This window comes from Schistocerca nitens, chromosome 1 (genome assembly GCF_023898315.1).
Source record: "Schistocerca nitens isolate TAMUIC-IGC-003100 chromosome 1, iqSchNite1.1, whole genome shotgun sequence".
Taxonomy (NCBI): Eukaryota; Metazoa; Arthropoda; class Insecta; order Orthoptera; family Acrididae; genus Schistocerca; species Schistocerca nitens.
The window spans coordinates 738,718,062-738,732,520 of NC_064614.1; the positions used below are offsets into that span (position 1 = coordinate 738,718,062).

Sequence of the window (14,459 nt, forward strand, 5' to 3'; positions counted from 1 at the left end):
TCGAAGGATGACATATGCCATATCACATCTATAATCTAGGTTTAAATTAAATTTCACAAGAGAGAAAACTATCAAAATGGTCTACAGTGACCCTCAATTATCTTTAATTACTTATCTAACTTGTCGTAAATTACAGTGGCTGACGTGGCTTCTCAATAACTATATAACAGAAAAATCATCGCGTTTCAGATTTTTACTTCAAGTGGCAAATGTGAACACCATGAGCTTTAATTGATGATCGACACTAGTATTACGCAAAAAGGGGATGTAACAGATGAGACTTCTGCAGTTCTGAGTGAAGCTTTATACGCTGATATGCGGCATCGCGTGCGTTCATTGCCTTGTCGGTGGTTAGGCAGCGTCATGGGCGGCGGGCGGCGCAGCCCCACACACCTCGCCGTCTCGGAAGCGACTCTGACCTAACTTCTCCTTACTACAATATACCGAAGTTGGTTTAAAAAAAACTATCTGGCTGTGTTTTCATCTGACCAATGAGGGTCTCAATGTTAACCTTAAGCTCCGCCTACAAAAATTCTGTCTATCCAATGAGAAACGTTATACTTTTCGTGGTGGGGCAATGTTTTTTAAAGTTTGCAACGTAACAGAGACGCGAAAAAGTCTCACGCTAAAACTTGCAGCTGGTGTGGTCCTAGCGGTTAGCTGGCGACGTGGGTGTCCGTCCGTCCCTTATCGTAGGGCCTTCCAGCTTAACACGGTTCTGCTCTCGGCTTCTGTTCTCGTTTCTCCCCTCGGAACTGCGTCTGTCTCATGGTGGGAAGGTATGACATGCATTTAGGCATTCTTGTGTTAGTATGTGGTATTCCATTTGCTCACTCGTTACTCGTATTACTTTGGTAAATTTAATGTCACGATTTATTCGGATCTATGTGACATACTACTGGATTTTGCTTATCATGTCAGGGTTTTCATGGAAGGTGTTGGATTTGCCTGACACCTTACAGACCCTGAGGGGGTAGGTTCAGTCGCCTAGTCAGGAAGGGTTCCTCAGTCTGCCCTCAGTGGCCGCTTTCCTTGTGTGTGTGTGTGTGTGTGTGTGTGTGTGTGTGTGTGTGTGTGTGTGTGTGTGTTTTGAGAGTAGATGACTGTGAAGGATGTTTATACTGCGGTGTCATTTTTATACTGTATGATAGTGATAGAAGGGAGAAGGTGGAATCTGGTGCTGGCGCACAGTACCAAAGCGGCGACCGTGCAAACTTTCCCATCTGACGGATGGATCACCATAAACAGTGTTAAATATCCTCATTCCATGACACACTGCGGGGGAAGGTACTGAATTTAATGAAGGAGATTGAAGGCATTTCTGCTGATAAGGGCCGGCCGGAGTGGCCGAGCGGTTCTAGGCGCTACAGTCTGGAATCTGGCGACCGCTACGGCCACAGACTCGAATCCTGCCTCGGGCATGGATGTGTGTGATGTCCTTAGGTTAGTTAGGTTTAAGTAGTTCTAAGTTGTAGGGGACTGATGACCTCAGACGTTAAGTCTCAGTGCTCAGAGCCATTTGAACCATTTTGCTTATAAAGAACTTCACGCCGCCACCTCTGCTTCGCTTGACAATTCTTTTTTTCCCCATTACTTCATTGGAATCCGCTGCTGTCGAGTGCAGGGCAGCAGCAGATAGGGCAACGGCACAAACATGCCTTAGCGACCTCGGTTACGCCGACGGGTCAGTCCGTGGTACCTAATACATTGCTCGCCCCTCCCCGCCCGTTCTTCACGCCGTTGTAATTTTTTGTCGTGTTTAGTAAGTCATAGAAATACCACGTTTGCTCACTTCTCACCACTTTGTCCCTCCTCTCCTCTCCTCTCCCTTCTCTTAATTTCTCTTATCCTGATGGTCCGTACACTAGTTATAAGGTAGAGGAATCTAAATTTACGGAAAACATTGAAGCGAGAACATCTCTCTTCTTCTAGGGATTCACAGTTAAGTTACTTGAGCGCCTGCATCATGAACATCGTAGCAGTAAATTGTATCAGATATTTTGAAAGCTAAGTAAATTTTGCTTTCTGATGTTGGGTATCTTTTTTTGTGGAAGAACACTCTGGGGATAGTGACCTGCATTCTTCACAGTATGTCATAGAGACAAAGCAAGCTCTAAAATAAAGATGAAAGAGTCACAAGAGCGCACAACGTAGTGCCTTACTACCATTCGAAGGGGCAGAAATACAATCTTAAAAAAATAAAGTCGTATTCAAGAAAAAGAGCTTCATAAATTCAGAAAGTCAATAATGCGTTGATCCGCCCCTGGCCCTTACGCAAGCTGTTACTCAGCTTGGCACTGGTTGACGGAGTTGTTGGATGTCCTCCTGAGGGATATCGTAGCAAATTCTGTCCAGTTGGAGCGTTAGGTCGTCAAAATCCGTAGTTCGTTAGAGGGCATTGTCCATAGATTGTCCATAGATTGTCCATAGATTGTCCATAGATTGTCCATCTAAATGTAGTTGCATGTGTTAAACTAAAACTTTCAGTAATATTAATATTAGCACTATTCATGTGTGTGTGTGTGTATATATATCTTGCAATCTGACCTGCTGCACATTATATCGATAAAATAATCGGGGAAAATGATCTACAGAACATAACTATAACTAAATATAAAGCGCCAAACGTTCTCAGTTGGGAAGAGATCCCGCGACCTGGCTGGCCAAGGTAGGGTTCAGCAAGCACGAAGACAAGCTGTAGAAATACATGCCGTGTGCGCGCGGACGTTATCTTACTGAAATTTAAGCCTGAGCTGGCTTGGCACGAAGGGCAACAAAACGGGGCGTAGAATATCGCCGACGTACGGCTGAGATGTAAGGGTGCCGCGGGTGCCAATCACAGGGGTCCTGCTGTGAAAAGAAACGCCACTCTGCACTGCACCACCACTCCTGGCTGTCGGGCCTTATGGCGAGCGACGGTCAGGTTGGTATTCCACCACTGTCGTGGTCGTCTCCAGACAAGTCATCGACCTCGAATCTCGTTGACTGCAGTCCAACTGTCTTCAGTGATGAGTCCCCCTTCGGACTGAGCCCCGATGACCAGCGACGACGTATCTGGAGTCGCCGCAGACAGTGATGGAATACGTCTCATAATCTCTCGCCATAAGACCGAACAACCAGGAGTGATGGTCGGGGGTGCCATTTCTTTTCATAACAGGACGCCTTGGGTTTATATCTGCGGTACACTAACAGCGTAGCGATACGTCGACGATGTTCTACGCCCCATTTTCTCGCCCTACATAGCAAGCCGTCCTGGGCTAACATTTCAGCAAGAAAATACCAGCCGCCATAATGTGACATTTTCTACTGTTTTTCTCCGTGCTTTCCAGGCAGTACCTTGGCTAGCAAGGTCCGCGTATCTCTCCCCAATTGAGAGTTCCTAGATAACAGAACGCAGCATGTCATTCACAATGGAGAGGAGTCTTACGAAGTAAGAGTGATTTCAGGTGTGCCGCAGGGGAGTTGCTATTCACAATATACATAAATGACCTTGTGGATAACGTCGGAAGTTCACTGAGGCTTTTTGCGGATAATGCTGTAGTATAGCGAAAGGTTTTACCAATGGAAAATTGTACTGAAATGCAGGAGGATCTGCAACGAATTGACGCATGGTGCAGGGAATGGCAATTGAATCTCAATGTACACAAATGTAATGTGCTGCGAATATATAGAAAGAAAGATCCTTTATCATTTAGATACAGTATAGCAGGTCAGCAACTGGAAGCAGTTAATTCCATAAATTATCTAGGAGTACGCATTAGGAGTGATTTAAAATGGAATGATCATATACAGTTGATCGTCGGTAAAGCAGATGCCAGACTAAGATTCATTGGAAGAATCCTAAGGAAATGCAATCCGAAAACGAAGGAAGTAGGTTACAGTACACTTGTTCGCCCACTGCTTGAATACTGCTCACCGGTGTGGGATCCGTACCTGACAGGGTTGATAGAAGATAGAGAGAGAATATCCAACGGAGAGCGGCGCGCTTCGTTACAGGATCATTTAGTAATCGTGAAAGCGTTACGGAGATGATGGATAAACTCCAGTGGAAGACTCTGCAGGAGAGACGCTCAGTGGCTCGGTACGGGCTTTTGTTGAAATTTCGAGAACATACCTTCACCGAGGAGTCAAGCAGCATATTTCTCCCTCGAACGTATATCTCGCGAAGAGACCATGAGGATAAAATCAGAGAGATTTAGAGTCCACACAGAGGCATACCGACAATCTTTCTTTCTACGAACAATACGAGACTGGAATAGAAGGGAGCACTGATAAACGTACTCAAAAAACCCTCCGCCATACACCGTCAGGTGGCTTGCGGAGTATAGACCTAGATGTAGAACTTTCGAAATATTATGGGTAGGGCCGTCCAACCAGCTCAGGAATTTGACTATCTAACTCTCCAGTTGGACAGATTTTGGCACAGTATCCATCAGGAGAACAGCCATTAACTCTGTCAATCAACGCCAAACCCAATAAGTGCTTGAATAAGGGCCAGCGGTCGACCAAAGCGTTACTGACATCTGAATTCGTGAAGCTCTTTGTCTTGAAATAATCATAGATTCTTTTGTGAAATTGTAATCATTTATTTGTCTTTACATGTAAATCACATCTACTGATTTCCGTCCTGTTCGAATAATTCCTTCGTGGTGCGTTTTTTTCCCTCTATTTCTTAACAGTGTAGATAGACACCTGAAGCTAGCAGACACCACCACCACCGCCAAAACACAACAGGCAATGAGCACATAAAGCCGTCCTATCCATAAACGTATCTGCTATTCAGTACAGCACTTGAATTGATGCCTGCAACATTCACAGAAGCTCGCTGTCTTTATTACAGATAGAATCGGCTAATGATCTATGAATTCCTGTCGTTGAAGAAGAGAGACTGTACCCATGACTTGTCAGATCAAGGACTGGAATCTTGATTATTGATCGGAAGGTTTCCAGCAGCTTGGCATTCTGCGAGCCAGCGATGAATGCGCTCCCTGCGCTTACGATGGCGGTGACGGCACTCCCTGCTCTGACTCGCCCATCCAGTTCCGCAGAGAGAGCCGACTGTTTATAGCTATTGAGTCACAGTCGACTCTGCACAGCATGCTATTGTCTCGGAAATCCTGCATTTACGCAAGGTTAATATCTTGCGAATGTTACTTAACTCCGTGCAATATTATCACGATTTCCAGAAATAACTCGGACAGGTGCAACAACTTCACTGGCAATAATGCTTCTGTTCCCTGATACAGGGCGTACCAAAACGATACCCCCTGTTAGATACAACTAAGGTGAATTCAAGATTTATGTTCTCTGATGAATGGTTAACAGTGACAGAGGACAAGAACTCAGAAGGGAGCGGAGGAGGAATTCACTTGTCGAAACCGTGTAACATATAATTTCCTGGCCGCCCACGTGTTCGCTATTTAGTCTTCTCGTCCAGTTTCCGGTTGCAGGGGGCAATTTTTTTTTCCTGACTGTAGATGATGCATCGGTCTTTCCGTAATGCTGCTAAATGGGTAGTGGTCCAGAAAAGTTACCTCGCTCGGAGTATCCTCGGAACCGAGAACTGCCTGAAACCCGAAGTAAAAAACTCCGAAATATTAAGCGAGGAATGGAACGTACATCGAAAAGGCAGATTAGATGCAGTAAGAGGTGGAGTGTTCATTGCCGTCTAGAAAAATGTCAAATGGTTCAAATGGCTCTGAGCACATCTGAGGTCATCAGTCCCCTAGGACTTAGAACTACTTAAACCTAACTAACCTAAGGACAGCACACACATCCATGCCCGAGGCAGGATTCCAACCTGCGACCGTAGCAGTCGCGCGGTTCCAAACTGAAGCGCCTAGAACCGCTCGGCCACACTGGCCGGCAAATATTGTCAGTCTAGGTGCAAAAATTGAGTCCGTTAACTGGACACTAGTATCAGGCTCAGGGCAACTCAAGTTCGTTACCGGATATTTTTACCGGTCACCTGATTCTGCCGCAAATGTTGTAGAACCATTCGAGGAAAGTCAACACTCAGTAGGGCAGAAAAAGTCACATCATACAGCGTTAGTTGGTGGAAACTGGGACGTTTCTGGATTCACTGCAGGTGGTATGGGCAGTCAGTCTTGCGAAGTACTTTTGCACTCGTTTTCCGAAAACTGTCTTGACAAACTAGTTACACAATCCCGTGCGTAATAGAAATAGTTCAGAGTTTGTACCTACAAACGGGTTTGACCTTATCGAGTGTCACTATAGAGACAAGAATTAGTGATAAGGGTACCAACGGTGGTAACTGAAGTTAATAAATGCGTCAAGAAGGCTAGGTGAGTATTTATGCTAGAAGCAGCAGTTAAGGAGTCGTTAGTATCCCACTTGCACAATGGATGGACGTCATTTAGCTCCAATATGACGTACGTAGAGGAATTAAGGGCAGATCTTAAACTGATTGTAAATCACGCTCTAGGAAAGTGTGAGCCGATTAAGTTGACGAAGAACGTAAAAGAACCTCAGTGGTTTAACAATCAAATTGGGAAACTGCTGCGGAAACAGATTATTGTACTTTCGGTTCCAAAGGGAACGAGCAAATGTTGACAGGGAAAAGTTAGTTCCAATTCATGCGTCCGCAATGAAATCAATCCGCGAAGCATACAACTACTTCCACATAGCGAAACATCTTGCCGAGAAGTCGAGAAAATTTAGTCGTGCGCGTCTATTCAGTCACTCGTCGACCCGTCTAGGGTGGTGATGGATGACAGCAAAAGGAAAGCTGAAGTTTTAAATTTCACGTTTAAGAAATCATTCGCGCAGGAGGATCGTACACACATACCGTCCTTTAACTGTTACACAGACACTCCCATCGAATAAATAGAAGTAGACACCCGCGGCTGAAACAGTTTAAAACAAATAAGTCGCCTGCGACACTGCCTCTTCCTTAGCTTGCATTTATCGCAAATCTCTCGCTCAGCGAAAAGTCTCAAGCGACTGGAAAAAAGCACGGGTGACTCCTGTATATAAGAAAGTTAAAAGAACTGGCCCGCAAAAGTACAGACCAATATCCTTAACATCGGTTTGGTGCAAAATTCTGGAGCATATTCTCAGTTCGAATATATTAAATTTCCTTGAGACAGGAAAGCTTGTGTCCCCAAATCAGCACGATTTTAGAAAGCAAAGCATCGCTCATACGAAACTCAGCTTGTCCTCTTTTCGCAAGGAGAAACCATGTATGGAGGGCAACAGACAGATTCGGTATTCGTAAATGTGCCTTGAAAGGTTTGCCTCACATAGGCTGAGTGCACCCCGCTTGCTAGCAGCGCTCGGCAGACCGGATGGTCAGCCATCCAAGTGCTAGCCCAGCCCGACAGCGCTTAACTTCGGTGATCTGACGGGAACTGGTGTTACCACTGTGGCAAGACCGTTAGCACCTTACGCATAAAGACTAAACTTTGCAGAACGAAACTGTTCCACGACGGAGAAAGAGATGTTAAGCTTTATTTGTATAATGGCGTATTGCAAATATTACCTGCTTGTCAAAAAATTTAGAGTAATAATATGTCATGCGGCATTAAACTGGTTGTTGGGGTTAACGGATCCTTCTAGTAGGTTGACACTTTGGGAGGAAGACTAAGTCAATTTCATTTGAAAGTCACGCATAAATCTGGGAAGAAGCGTCGAAATGTAGATGGCTTCAATAGAAAAGTAGCGGTATTACGAAATAATGGTTCAAATGGCTCTGAGCACTATGGGACTCAACTGCTGAGGTCATTAGTCCCCTAGAACTTAGAACTAGTTAAACCTAACTAACCTAAGGACATCACACACATCCATGCCCGAGGCAGGATTCGAACCTGCGACCGTAGCGGTCTCGCGGTTCCAGACTGCAGCGCCAGAACCGCGCGGCCATTTCGGCCGGCAGCGGTATTACGTATTGGGTATAACGTGCATAAGAGGTGGCAATCTGAACACAGAGCGGACAACGAATATAAGCAGTATTTTAAGCAGTCACAGTTTCGTATGCAGAATGGATTGCTATGCAGAGAAGCGTAGCTGGGACCACGGGTAGTGGTACCACTGAAGCTACGGAGGCGAGAGCTGTAAAGAGCTCATGATCACATACAGCGGGTCATGAATGTTGTTGATCCACCAACAAATAGTAGCAGAAAGATGGTCGTGGAGGAACAGGCAGACGGAAGTAAACCAGTATGTGCGGAATTGCATACAGTTCACACAGAGAGCGGATTTGTATTGAACAAGAGTACCACTGCAGAGGTTATCTGAAGCATAGCACCATTAGACTTTCTGTAGATTGATGTTTTGGGTCCATTCGATAAAACACCTGCAGGGATGTACTCACTGTCATAAATCATTTGTCAAGATAAGTAGAAATGGTCGCGACGCCAAACCAGCAGTAACAGTGGCACAAGCACTCGTGAATAATTGAATACTGAATTTGCAGTGCCTGAAACGAACTTCATGTCAATCACAGAATTGTGTAAGTTAATGAATGTGAAGAAGTGAAGGACGAGTCCTCTCCATCCGAATCAACTGACATGTTTCACAAAAGCATTTTACGTATCTCTTTCTTGACTGCTTCCCTTTTCAGCCATGGGATGAAGTTAAGTATGTGACAATATATTTCGTGAGATGTCATCTTCAAGAGATATTCGTAGCCCATAATAATGTCAGGTCCATCAGCAAATACATTTGTGTATCTTTTTCAAACAGCTTATGGGAACTCAGCCTGGTAATATTTACAGTGACAGCCAATATTTCGGCTGGAGTACACCCCGTCACTTCTAAGGCACATTGCTGGCTGTTGAGGAAGGTCCGAGCATATACAGTTTGGGTTCGCAGATATGTGAGCGGCTCGAAGATTAAGTAATAGAAAGCAGTACGTTGTCTTCGAGGGTAGGTGTTCATCAGAGACAAGGATGTCGCCAGGAGTGCCCTAGGCAAGTGTGACAGGCTCGCTCTTAGTGTCTTTATACATAAATGATCTGACGTAGAGGCTGAGCAACAACTTAACAACTTTTTGCTGATGTCGCTGCGGTGTATGGGAAGTCGGCGTCGAATGACAGTAGGAGGATACAAGATGACTTACTTAGTCAGAATTTCTAGTTCGTATTATGAATGGCAGCTTGATCTAAATGCAGAAAAATGTAAATTAATGCGGATGTATAGGAAAAGCAGTCCTGTCCAACGTTTGAATCCAGCACTAGTAGGATGCTGCTTGATACAGTCACATAGATTAAATTTCTAAGCGTGACGTTGCAAAGCGATATAAAACGGAACGGGCTCGTCGGATTGGTAGCAGGAAAGACGAATGTTCGACTTTGTTTTACTGGGAGAATATTGGGAAAGTGCAGCTCATCCGTAAAGGAGACGGCGCATAGAATGACAGTGCGACCCATTTTTGAGTACTGTTAGAGTATTTGGGATCCGCAACGGGACGGATTAAAGAAAGACATCGAAGCGACTTACAGACATGTTGTTAGATTTGTTGTCGGCAGGTTTGGTCAATACGGAAGTATTACGGGGACGCTTCGAGAACTCGAATGGGAAGCCCTACAGGAATGACAACGGTCTTTTCGCAAGGCACTGTCGCGGAAATTCAGAGAACCGCATTTGAGGCCGAATGCAGAATGATTCTCTTGCCGCACACGACATTTCGCTTAACGATCTCGGAGGCAAGACGCGACATTTTACGGTTCGTACTGAGGCTGCCTAAAGGTCTTTTTCCTCGCTCTGTTTCCGAGTAGAACAGGAAAGTGAATGACTGTAGTGGTACGGTGTACCTTCCGTATGATGATGGCTTGCGGCGGCGACAGCGACGACGAGTGCCCTCACTGCCGCTTTTTGGGCCCATATGGATGCAACAGATCTATCAGAGATTGCCTACACCATGCTTGTCCGTTCTTACCTGGAATATTGCTCCGCGGTGTGGAATAAAATTGACGAATGACATCGAAAAATTTCAAGTACGGGCAGATCTTTCGTATTAACGCAAAATACGGACCAGACTCTTACGTACACTATCTGACCAAAAGTATCCGGACACCCCCAAAAACATACATTTTTTATATTAGGTGCATTGTGCTGCCACTTATTGCCAGGTGCTCCGTATCAACGACCTCAGTAGTCATTAGAGATCATGAGAGAGCAGAATGAGGCGCTCTTGCAGAACTAACGGACTTCGAACGTGGTCAGGTGACTGGGTGTCACTTGTGTCATACGTCTGTGCGCGAGATTTCCACACTCCTAAACATCCCTAGGTCCACTGTTTCCGATGTGATAGTGAAGCGGGAACGTGAAGGGACACGTACAACACAAAAGCGTACAGGCCGATTTCGTCTGTTGACTGACAGGTACTGCCGACAGTTGAAAGAGGGTCGAAATGTGTAATAGGCAGGCATCTATCCAGACCCCCCCAGGGGGTCCACAACTCTTTTGTGGACACGTGCGTAGCGAGCACGGGACCCCGAGCTAATGTGGCCCTCCTTCCTTTCCGGGCTGCATACCTTCCCTTTCGGCATCCTTCCCCGTCCCCCATTTTCGCCCCCCCCCCCCCCCCTCACCTCTGGCTCTTCCCTTACCTTTCTCCCCCTCTGGGAGTATAGTTTGTGCCTACGTCCGGAGACGGACGCTCGAAACTGTTCCAAATTCCTTGATTTCTACGCTTGCAAGTCCTTGTCCTTCCTCTGTCCTTCTCTTTTCCTTCCCTTTTCTCTTTGCCCTTTTCTCCGCTGCGGCGTTTGAGACCTCTTCTTTCCTTTCCCTTTCTCTTTTTTCCTCCCTGTGCGTGTCTGAAGGCCGACCCACGCACTTCCATGCGTAGCCGGTGACGGGGTAACGCGTAATTCCCCGCCCCGGGTAGACAGGTAGGACACGTACGTACCCCCTGGTAACGGCCAGGCCCAGGGAGGGGTGATTACCCGAGCTGATACCTTCCGAAAGTGCCGATTGGTCCCTCCGTCCGTTTGTCGGGAGGTGTGACCTGAGGTGTGAACAATCACCTAAGGCGGGTGTGCCCTCAGTGAGGGCCCCCACAAGGGAGGAGCGCGCCATCGGAGACGCCGGTAATCATGGGGGATTCTTCCGCAATGGTTTCCTCACCTTCCACTATGTCTGCTCACAAACGTAAGTTCACTGAGTCTCAGCCACAGACGGTTCTTCCATCGTTGCCACAGTTCCTTGTTGTTTCTCGGTCTGACGGAGGTCACGACTTCTCCACGGTCAACCCTTTCATTATTCAGAAAGGTGTCGACGCAATTGCAGGTCCTGTAAAGTCTTGTTCCAGATTACGGAATGGCACCCTGTTGTTAGAAACACACAGTGCCCTCCAGGCACAAAAATTGCTGCGTACTTCTCTGCTCCACACCTTCCCTGTCTGGGTGGAACCGCACCGTACCTTAAATTCCTCGCGTGGAGTCGTTTATACACGCTCCCTCGATGGATTGTCTGACGAAGAAATTCAGCACTACCTGTCTGACCAGGGCGTAACGGCTGTTCATAGAGTTACGAAAAGGGTTGACACGAAGATCATTCCAACCCGCACTGTCTTCTTGACATTTGACAAAGTTCAACTCCCATCGAAAATCAAAGCAGGCTATGAGATAATTTCCGTTCGCCCTTACGTCCCAAACCCTACGCGTTGCTATCGATGTCAGCGGTTCAATCACACCAGCCAGTCCTGTTCCAATCCGGCCAAATGTGTTACGTGTGGCAAGGATGCCCATGAGGGTGTTTGTCCACCTCCATCCCCTCGCTGCATCAACTGTATGGGTGACCACGCTGCTTCCTCTAGAGATTGCCCAGTTTTTAAGGACGAAAAGCTCATCCAGGAAATAAGAGTGAAGGAAAAGGTGTCGACCTTTGCTGCTCGAAAATTATTCGCCAGTCGACAGCCCACCGTGCCTCAGACAGGCAAATACAGCACTGTCCTTGCTTCCCCTCGGCCAACAAAGGAGGCGGCCACGCAGACTTGCGACCTCACCTTTAGTGCCACGGTCGTCCGATCGGCCAGCGCAAAGATCGCCCGTTCAACTTCACCACTTTCGCCTGCCCACTCTATGGCTCACCCTTCGTCGGGTTCTGCTAAATCTCGAGCCCAAAAGTCAGACACCAAGTCTTCGAAGAAAGAGCATACTCGTGAAGAGTTTTTACGTACGGCAACTTCACCACCATCGGTTCCTCCTTCATCTAAACCTCCTACTTCCAAGAAGGCTACAAAGAAACCCAGTTCCTCTCCTTCTCCGCCAAGGCATGTCCCATCCACAGCGCCACCTGGCGGAAATCGCCCTCGGCCGTCTTCTGTGTCGCCGAGGCGCACTGCTGGTGGCCGGTCAACCGGCCGATCGCTGGTGGCAGGAGCTGCTCCTGACCAACCTATGGATCAGGATCTTCTGCCTTCGGCTGAATGCCATTCCCTGCTGTTGGTCGCAAGCTCTGAGCAGTCGTTGAGTTGACAGCACCCTTGGTCACAATCCTCCATTTTCTGTTCACCCTATGTCCATTATCCACTGGAATATCCGCGGCATTCGAGCCAATCTGGATGAATTGTCGATCCTCTTACGATCCTACTCGCCGGTCATCTTCTGTCTTCAGGAAACAAAGCTGCGTCCTAATGACCGCTTTGTTTTCCCTCATTTTCAGTCCGTCCGATATGACCTCCCCTCTGTGGAAGGCACTCCAGCCCATGGAGGACTCATGATTCTTCTCCATGATACTCTCCATTATCATCCAATCCCCTTAAACAGTTCCTTCCAAGCTGTCGCCGTCCGTCTTTCCCTTTCTGGATACACGTTCTCTCTTTGTACTGTATACATTCCATCGTCCACACCAATGGCACGAGCTGATCTCCTTCATCTTCTTGGTCAGCTTCCACCCCCCTATTTGCTGGTTGGGGACTTCAATGCCCACCACCCGCTTTGGGGATCTCCACATCCTTGTCCACGTGGCTCCCTATTGCTAGACGTCTTCCACCAAGCGGATCTAGTTTGCCTCAACACTGGGGTCCCCACGTTTTTGTCTGCCTCCACGACAAATTTATCTCATTTGGACCTTGCGATCGGTACTGTTCCGCTAGCTCGGCGCTTCGAATGGTTCGCCCTTGATGATACACACTCGAGTGACCACTTTCCATGTGTCCTTAGGCTGCAGCCTCAACTGCCATACATGCGCCCGCGACGCTGGAAGTTTGCCCAAGCCGATTGGACACTTTTTTCGTCTCTAGCGACATTCGATGACCGTCGCTTTCCCAGCGTCGACGATGAGGTCACACATATTACCGACGTTATCCTTACAGCTGCGGAACGTTCAATACCACGCACCTCCGAATTGCCCCGGCGCCCCCCAGTTCCTTGGTGGAACGAGGCATGCCGTGACGCAATACGTGAGCGGCGACGTGCTCTTCGCATTTTCCGTCACCATCCTACTTTGGCAAACTGTATCCGCTATAAGCATCTCCGTGCGCGATGCCGTCGTGTCATCCGCGATAGCAAGAAGGCAAGCTGGAAATTCTTTATTAGCTCCTTTAACACCTTCACTCCCTCCTCGGAAGTTTGGAGTCGGCTTCGACGGTTCTCAGGCGCGCCTAGTTTCTCCCCAGTCTCTGGGCTCACTGTCGCACATGATACCTTAGTGGACCCCGTCGCAATTTCTAACTCATTGGGTCAGCACTTTGCTGAGATTTCGAGCTCTTCAAATTACCCGCCAGCGTTTCTCCCGAAGAAACGTGCAGCGGAAGTGCGACATCTTGCTTTCTCCTCTCAAAATCACGAAAGCTACAATACTGTTTTCTCCATGCGGGAACTCCAACATGCCCTCTCTTCTTCTCGCTCCTCCGCCCCAGGACCGGATGGTATCCATGTCCAAATGTTGCTGCATTTATCAACCCATAGTCTGCGTTACCTCCTTCGCCTTTATAATCGAATTTGGACCGACAGTACTTTTCCCAGACGATGGCGGGAAGCTATCGTCGTTCCCATTCCGAAACCTGGAAAGGACAAACATCTCCCCTCTAGCTATCGCCCCATTTCTCTCACGAGTAGTGTCTGTAAGATTTTGGAGCGTATGGTGAATTACCGTTTAGCTTGGTGGCTGGAATCACGCAGTCTTTTAACACCTGCCCAATGCGGATTCCGAAAGCATCGCTCTGCAGTTGACCATCTTGTTGCTCTCTCCACTTATATCATGAACAATTTTCTCCGGAAACGCCAAACGGTAGCAATATTTTTTGATCTGGAGAGAGCATACGATACCTGTTGGAGGACAGGTATCCTCCGCACACTGTTCTCTTGGGGCTTTCGAGGCCGGCTGCCCCTTTTTCTTCGCGAATTTATGGCAGAGCGAACATTTAGGGTGCGGGTGAACACTACTCTCTCCCGTACTTTCTCTCAAGAAAACGGGGTACCCCAGGGCTCCGTGCTGAGTGTTGTACTGTTTGCCATCGCTATAAATCCAATTATGGATTGTCTCCTTCC

The 14,459-nt window shown here is 47.4% G+C and overlaps 1 protein-coding gene and 1 pseudogene across 2 annotated transcripts in view; one reads left to right on the plus strand and one right to left on the minus strand.

Annotated features, from left to right (window-relative positions):
- The window catches only part of LOC126260239 (unextended protein), a 504,460-nt gene that overhangs the window by 256,799 nt on the left and 233,202 nt on the right, over positions 1-14,459 (plus strand). The gene's annotated exons all lie outside the window — the stretch shown is intronic.
- Positions 7,284-7,401, minus strand: LOC126207071 (5S ribosomal RNA; annotated as a pseudogene).